The sequence below is a fragment of the Sminthopsis crassicaudata genome, chromosome 2, assembly GCF_048593235.1.
Source record: "Sminthopsis crassicaudata isolate SCR6 chromosome 2, ASM4859323v1, whole genome shotgun sequence".
Taxonomy (NCBI): Eukaryota; Metazoa; Chordata; class Mammalia; order Dasyuromorphia; family Dasyuridae; genus Sminthopsis; species Sminthopsis crassicaudata.
The window spans coordinates 494,473,135-494,481,240 of record NC_133618.1 but is presented as its reverse complement, the minus strand read 5'-3'; the positions used below and the strand labels follow the sequence as shown (position 1 = coordinate 494,481,240).

At 40.4% G+C, this 8,106-nt stretch overlaps 1 pseudogene; it reads right to left on the bottom strand.

The window, feature by feature from the left end:
* Positions 1-401: 401 nt before the first annotated feature.
* On the bottom strand, positions 402-2,407 carry LOC141553640 (pinin pseudogene; annotated as a pseudogene).
* Positions 2,408-8,106: the final 5,699 nt, after the last annotated feature.

The window sequence follows — 8,106 nt, the reverse complement described above, 5'->3', positions numbered from 1 at the left end:
TTTTTTAATTGAAGCTTTTTTTTTTCTTTAATGTACATTTATTTCTACAAAAACAATGTATGATACAGATATGAAGTGAACACATAATCTTAAAAGATTTACCTTAAAATATACAGATTCTTAATGTAGAGCATGGGATATTTAAAAAAGATGACAAGGGTTGTTAATCTTTTTTATTTTTTTTTTACATGTTTTTTGAAACCTCACATAATTTTGATAAATAACTTTTACAAAATTATGTAAAAAGTACAAGAATGTCTGGTAAACAGTCTTCATTTTTTCCAAAAGGAATTTTACAACATGCAATTCTTAAGGCTGCATTCCCCTTAAAAGGAAAGGTATCCTTTTATACATCAAGAAATCTTCTGCTGCAAATAGGCTAAGGAAGCCTGTTTCTTCCATTAACGCCTTTTGTCTTTCCTATCTGATTTACTTCTTTCACTTCTTGAAGATCTTTTGCCTGACCGACTACTTTCTGATATAGACCTTTTTCTCTCAGACCGAGAACTCTTATCCTTCGATCTTTTTGTATCTCTGCTACTACTTTTTGAAGACTTGTGATTGTGACTTCTAGTCCTGATGTATCCCTCGGCTTTCGATCCACACTCCTCCTGCGCTTTCTATCCCTGTTATGTCCCCGACCTCGGCTTCGACTCCTACTCTCACTGCTACTAGTGCTGCTACTACTACTGTCTCTGCTGCTGCTTCCGCTAGTACTAGTGCTGCTACTGGAACTACTCCGACTGCTACTGCTGCCACTTCTGGAGCTGCTGCCGCTACTACTACTAATTGAACTACTACTTCAGGTGCTACTGCTACTGCTATGACTTCTACTCTTGCTAGTTTTGTTTCTGGCACGACCCCTGCTTCTGCTCCTGGTTTTGGTTTTGGTTTTCCTTTCCGTAGGCATTTGTACCTCAGGAAGTTTGACAGGTTCTATAGCAAACCCTTTCCTCTCAGTTAGATGCCTTGCTTCTTGCATGACCTGAGGTAGTGGCTCTATAAGTGTTAAAGGCAAAGTCTCAGACTGAGGCAAGGACTGGGGCTGGAGCTGGAGTGAGGGCAGAGTATGAGACTGGGACTGGGACTGGGACTAGGACTGGGATTGGGGTTGGGGTTGAACCACAAACTCTGGTTGGGACTCAGGTTCTCTCTCTTGTTTCTCTTCAGATTCATTTTCAATTTCTGGAACATTAGCATTCTCCTTCACAGGAGAAATAGGTTTATACTCTTTGTTTGGCTGAATTTCACCTTCCAATTCTGGTCCTATTTCTTTGCTATTCTCATTTTCTGAAGGTTCTACACTTTCAACTTGATTAGTTCCCATTTCCTCTGTTTCTGTATCTACATTTTTGACACTTTCTCCCTCCTCTTTCACATCCATAATTTCTTCAGGCTGACTATCCTGTTGCTTCTCTTTTCCCCTAATCTCATTCTCCTCCTCCATTTTAACCTCAGTTTCCTTTTTTTGCTCCTCCTCCTGTTCTTTCTCTGCATTACTATGAACTGCACCTACTTCTTTTTCTTCTTCCTCTCCTGCATCTTCTATTTCTATATCATTGTGCTGATTACCTGTCTCCATCTCTTCCTCACGCTGAGCCACCTTACCCTCTTCTTGTTCTACTTTCTCTTCTTCATTATGCACCACCTGAGGTTCTTTTTCCTTCATTGATTGTCTTCTAGGCCTAGCCTCCGTTTTATTTATTTGTTCAGCAAATTCATTGCGTCTACCTTCACACATAGCAACTGAGCAAGTTCAACCTTTTGTTCCAAAAGTCGCAGTTCTGTGTGTTTAGCGCGTCTTTCTTCAAAAAGTTCTCTCCTTTCATTTTCAACTTGTTTTTTTTTTTCTTCTTCTGCTTGCACTTCAAGCTTTTGTTCAATTTCTTGACGCCTTTTTTACCTTTCCGTAGCTACAGTTGATTCCTGCTTAAATTTCTGAAGGGTGCCCATTAACAAGCCAAATATACGTCGATTCCTTTGTTTTCCCTTTTCATCCATATTTTGATCCTGAATAAGGTCTCTATGTGTGCGCTCTTTGGAGGTAGCTACAACTGAAGACTGCAAAGCCGGCTTTTTGACACCATCGTCCTCTGCATTGCTTTCTTGGCGTGATTCTCTTCTTGTCCGACGCTCTCCTCCCAGCCTATTGACTGCCCCTTCAAGATCTCTCTGTTTGGCTGGGGGTCCTCCTCCACTATCTGAGAATCCACGCCTTAGCAATAAACTACCACGACCCCTACCTCCACCAGGGCCTGAGAGGGCCAACAATCTAGCTTGGATGGGTCTTACGTCATTCTCGTCTACATTTTTTAAGCTCTCCTTGGCTTTTTCTAGCTGCTCCCGCAAAGTTCTCACTGCGACCGCCATCTTCTCCACCCGTGGCTAGTGCGGAGGCAGCTCTCAAGGCAGATCGTCCCACGTCGCGAGATCAGTCCGAGGAGTGATCTAATTGAAGCTTTTTATTTTCAAAACATATGCAAGGATAATTTTTCAACATTGACCCTTGCAAAACCTTGTGTGCCAATTCTCTCCCCTCCCCTGGATATTTAACACCTCATATTTTTCTTACAGCACTTTGATGTTTTTCTGCTAGCTTTTTGTATTTTGAAAATTTTTGTTTCATATAGGTTAGCATTCTGAATATGTGTTATGGCAACATCTTTTGAAAATTGTGCTAATTTTTTTATGGGACAGTGTTATGTTAGGACAAGTATATGCAACAATTTGAGCTGTGATAATATTCTGGCTTCAGTATAGTATATTATCTAAGTTCTTGAATGTATTTGAAGTCTGTATTTGTAGTAGGGGGATTTGTTGTTTGTCAGTCTATGAAAGACAGTGAATTTTTAATGTATATTTCTAGCCATGAGGTCATGTCTTGCTTGATATGTGCTAATATTTTGCAGCTCACACGTGATGTTACTATTTATATTTTTCTTGCATAATATGCATGAGATTATACATTTGCATAATAACAATTATTATTATTAAGTAATCATTTAGCTTTGTAAGGCTTTTATTTAGTTGAGTCCCTCAGAAAAATCCTTTCCCATCATCTTCTTGCCTTTACATTGGTTTCACTTGGGAAGAATTCTGATATGATCTTTTTCTGAATGAATTATTGAATAGGCCCTTCCCAAATCTAGGATAAGATGGATGTCTTTGATCCTCAAAATTCCCTTTATTTGTTCCTCCTTTTTTTCTCCCACCCTTATTTTCATTTCCTTGAACCCTGTTCTCAAGGAAACTTTTTTCCTTCCCAATAAAGGCAGGTGGTAATATCCTTTTTTTGTCAAGTAAGGAGGATCATGATGGTTTGATAACACAGTGGGTGAGATTCTTGGACAATACTGGGAAGTATCCTTCCATTTGAACTCTGAGGTAGCTGGAATTGGGACCTCAACCTTTGATACCATCTCTTTTCAGAATTAGGATTCCTCTCTTATTTCTTCCATAACTGTAACATATACTTTAGACCTTATGTTACATCTTTATTTGTAAATCTCTAATATATATATATATATATGTATATATATATATATATATGTATATATATCTGTAATCATGTTTGTATTTGTGTCTTATTCTTCTACTAGGTTCTAAGATTCATGATAGTGGGGGCTGAATTTTATTTAAATCTTACATCTCTTCAGTATCTAGTATAATGTTGTGCATGCAATGAGTACTAAGCAAATGTTTATTGAATGAATGAGCAAATATGCCCTCCCTATCTGAAACTTTGAAATTCTGGTAGATGTGATTCTCTTCTTAATTATTTCTAGGCCCCTTTCCCTTCACATGGAGTAGGAAGGTTTTATCCTTTGGCTTCCTTAGAGTTCAAAGATTGGGCACTGAAAGGAACTTTATAGACAGTCATTGGAATACAGGATTTTAGAATTAAAAGAGGTTTTTTTTTTTTTTTTTTTTTTAAATCATGTGGTCTAATCTTTTGTTTGACAGATGAGGAAACTGAGATTCAAACAGATTAATTGACTTGTTCAAGGTCGTACAGGTAGTATTTTGGATACCATATGTTTGCTTAAAGATGGATGTATGGTTTTTTTTGCCAGGATTCTTGGATCTGAGTCCTGAGAGTATATTCAGGTAACCTAGATATAATTTACAATTATTTGGAGCTGATGGCCAAGTTTCTGGACTTAAGGAGGATACCTAGATAATGCTTTTAGGAGCTGTTGGTGTTTCTGTCTCCTAGCCAGGCTTCCTATTTGAGATCTGGGGAGGGGAAGATGGATCCTCCAAAAATCTTCTAAGTGAATTTAATGAAGTTTCTAAGAGGGAGGAGAGAATGTTTGCAAAAGATATGTTCCAGAAGCTGGTCTAGGTATCTATAGTGGAAAGCTAGATTCCAGAATTGGGAGAGGTGTGGACCTCATGAAGGAGGTATTAAGGTTTCATGACTTCCCTAAGGGGCCTGTTTCGGCATATATGGCAAAAGACTGGACATAGAGAGTCAGGATTTGAGTCCAAAATCTCCTGCAGACTTTCAGCAAATTTCCTCCTTTTTCTGTGTCTCATTTCTTCTTTTGTAAAATAACTGTGTTTGACCAGATCACATTAGAAGTCATGTAGCCCAATCTTGTTTTACAACAGATTGTTGTAAAACAGAGAAAAGATATGATGTGCAATGCTCTTATAGTGACAGAACAAGGATTTAAAACCTTGAACCCCATCTTTCTAGGCCAATACTCTTTCTGCCAAACCATATTTTATCTCATTTTCTAAAGAGATCCCTTGGATATCATCTTTTAAAATTATCCATGATATGGGTTCAGAGAATACCTTTCACCTCAGCCTTGAACTCTGTACAGGTCCCATCTGAGACTTGGGAAGGGATAGCTGGGCAGCTGGTCCTTTTCCCTGTTTCTTCCATGGATCGACTGGCTATTGCCCACTTATTCCCCCCCCCCCCTTTGTGTGTAAAGGGCTGAAGAGTGCATCAAAACTGCCTGGTTGAAGAGAAAATACTGTAAATCTAGCTGTGGTCAATTTTATTTTTGTTGAGGGAAACTCCCCTGAGGAGTTTCCTTCCTGAGAAGTTTTCTACTGAGCTTAGCATTTCATCATAACTATCAATATAATTCGAAACACCTACTTTACTGTTGTTTAAATTTTCTTTTTTCAATTAATTTCAATTCCTGCATTATCTATTTCTAGAAACACATGGCTCATCTGCATCCTGCATCTCTCACCTCAGGAGATAATTAGTATTGATCATCATCGGTCCTCTGGAATCATAATTGGTTATTGGACTGATCAGAATTCTTAAGTCTTTCATGGTACTTTGTCTTGACAATGTTGTTGTCATTTAACAAATTATTCTCTCTGTTTCAGCTCACTTAATTCTGCATCAGTTCATACAAGCATTACTAAGTTTCTCTGTATCCATTCTTGTTATCCTTTCTTAAAATATAATAGTGTTCCATTACATTGTTTCTACTATAACTTGTTCACTGATTCCCCAGCTGATTGATACTTTCTTAGTTCCTCTTCTTTGCCACCACAAAATGAGCTGCTGTAAATATTTTTGTATGCAAGGATTCTTTCTTTGATCTTTTTGAGTATTAGGCCTAATAGAAGTAGTTAGGTTAGAGGGTATTTAACACCTGCTTTGTTCAGGGCTCTGTGCACTTCACTAAGGACTTCATTAGTCTATGTTAAATGTCCCATGAATGTACAAAAAAATCAGAACTAAAGGAAGTCAGGGTAGAGAGTAGAGATTCTGTGGACTGAGATTTCAGGGAGGGCTTCCTGGAAAAACTGAATCTTATACTACTGGCAAGACTTAAAAGAAAGGGCATTCCATGCACCTGGGTGGGAACATGTCTATTGCACCCAAGGGACAAAGATTTCATTGTGACTGGAACAGAGAATTTACCTAGGGGAGTAAGTTGACCATGAGGCTGGATAGGTGGTGGTAAGAATAAAATTGTGAAGGGCCTTGCATTTTGGCTAAGGAATTTGGATTTGATCCTGAGAGGAGTGGGGAACCACAGGAAGTTTTTGTGAGGGATAGAGAGTAGGGTTTGAGAAAGATACTTCATTGCTTAGCCTGAGGAGTAGAGAAGCAGGCACCTGAAAGCTGAGCCTGAAGGGTGAACCCCTCAGAGTCTTCCCTGCCCTATGTGATAGTATTTCTCTTCCAATTTTAGAGAATACAGTGCTCTAGCTATCTTGATATTCCAGAGATTCTTCATGGTCCCAGAAAGTGACTGGGCTTTGGGGGCCTCTTGGTATCCCTGGCTGTGGCAGATGGCCCTGTTGACTGGCCCTTCTGCTCTGCCCCATATCCCACTGCTGACTTTGGCTTCTGAAGCATAATGTGCAGGGAAGGGCTGTCCTGGCCTGTCTTCTTCCCAATAAAGTCTAATGATTGGACTTTGTTTTTCTGGAGAAAGTCATATATGGTTCCGTGACTGAGTCAAAGACATTAGAGTTTCTGGTAACAATAAGAAAATATTTTTTCTTCATTTTTCTTAAGATGTGCTGAAGAATGAGCCTAGGCCCACAATAAGCAGCTCAGGTCCTTCCTTCAGGGCTTTTCATAATTGTCCTGATTGAGTGAAGTTGTTTTTTGGACTGAATTTAGAAATCTTTTTGAGCTTATCTATCTCCTAAAAGATTAGGAAAACCACTTAGGGAGGAAGACTAAGGGTATATGGAACCCAAACATTGATGTTTCTGTGAATGTAGTAGTTCACCTTGTCCAGCAGAGGCTGCTACCCTGTAATATGCTTATGTCCTAGGATTGCAGTAATGCCATATAATATGTGAGGGGTCTCAGTGCCCTGAAAACTAGCTAGTATAGGTGAGGCAATACTGATTGGGCTGGAGTCTGGGGTATAAGCCCCTTCCTTCCTCCCAGGCATCCTGGCTATTATAACCCAAATCTTTAGCACATTTTTCTGTCCTTTTGGGGAAGCTGTATAAACACACTGCTCTTTGCTAATAGTCTCTTAAACTGTCATGGTGCCTTTTTCATTGATCCAAGCTTCCTGCTCTCATGCCTATCTGTACCTTACCTCAATTTGTGGCTGAAGGAAATTTGCCTTCTGAAATGAACAGGATGAGAGGGGGTGTTTTGCCCCTTGGACCCTGGCCTCCTCACTCTTAGGGAGGACTATAGGAATTGAACATTTCAAGAGCTTCCTACTGGCCTTTGGCAGGCTGGGAGCTAGGCTCTGATCAATGCTAGGCATGTCCTTGGCTCCTTTCTTTTCAGGCTCTTGTCCTAACTTTCTGAAAGTATAAATTTTGGTTCCATTTGGGGCCACTAAGATCCTTGCTAGCTTTGCCCTATTACTTCTCTATGCTTTTCTGCTCTCCTTGGTGGGGATTAATATCTTTGCTAAATGTTTGGTGTTGTACAGTTGGAAGGTTGTCAGGCTTCAGTATTTGTCCTCAGTTCTGATCTCTAGAAACCACCCTATCTTTCTCATTTTTCATAAGCTGGACATCTTTGGCATGGTGATTGGGATAGAAAAGGGATAACTCAGCTTGCTGCCCAAATGGGGGAGCTGGGGTCCAGACACTGGTTTTCTTTCACTAAATCCAGTGTTTCTTGTGCCAGTGCCTGTCAGGCAGGTGAGCTTGATGCTGAGAAGGAATTAGGCTATGGGGGGGTGGTAAAAATTGGGAAAATGGATAACCTGGCTAAAGGACCCGGATTGTATAGTGAGGTGGCAATAGTCAAGGTATTAACTGGAGAGAATGCCTCCCTGGGTGTTTGCACTTGTCAGTGTCCAGGTGGTGCTCCTTCCTCACCCTCAGGGGCCCTTTCCTGGGAATTGAGGAGCAGGTTTCAGCTGTTGCTGATCTGATGGGTAGATGTTCACTTCTGCTTTCACTGCCCTGCCCTCCGCTCCTGGTTGGGTCACTTAGACCCATCCTCTCCCGATAAGAACCCTGTCATTGTTCTCTGCCTTTACCACTTATGGTCTCACCTCCCTTTCTCAAAGCCTTGGGGAGTCCTTTCCTGCTAGTCCACATCACAGGAAAGAAGAGGGAGATTTGGAAGTTAGGGTCTAATGGGAGGCAGCAGAGAGATGAGCTGGGGGACAGAACCCAGAGGTTCTGGGGCTGGGA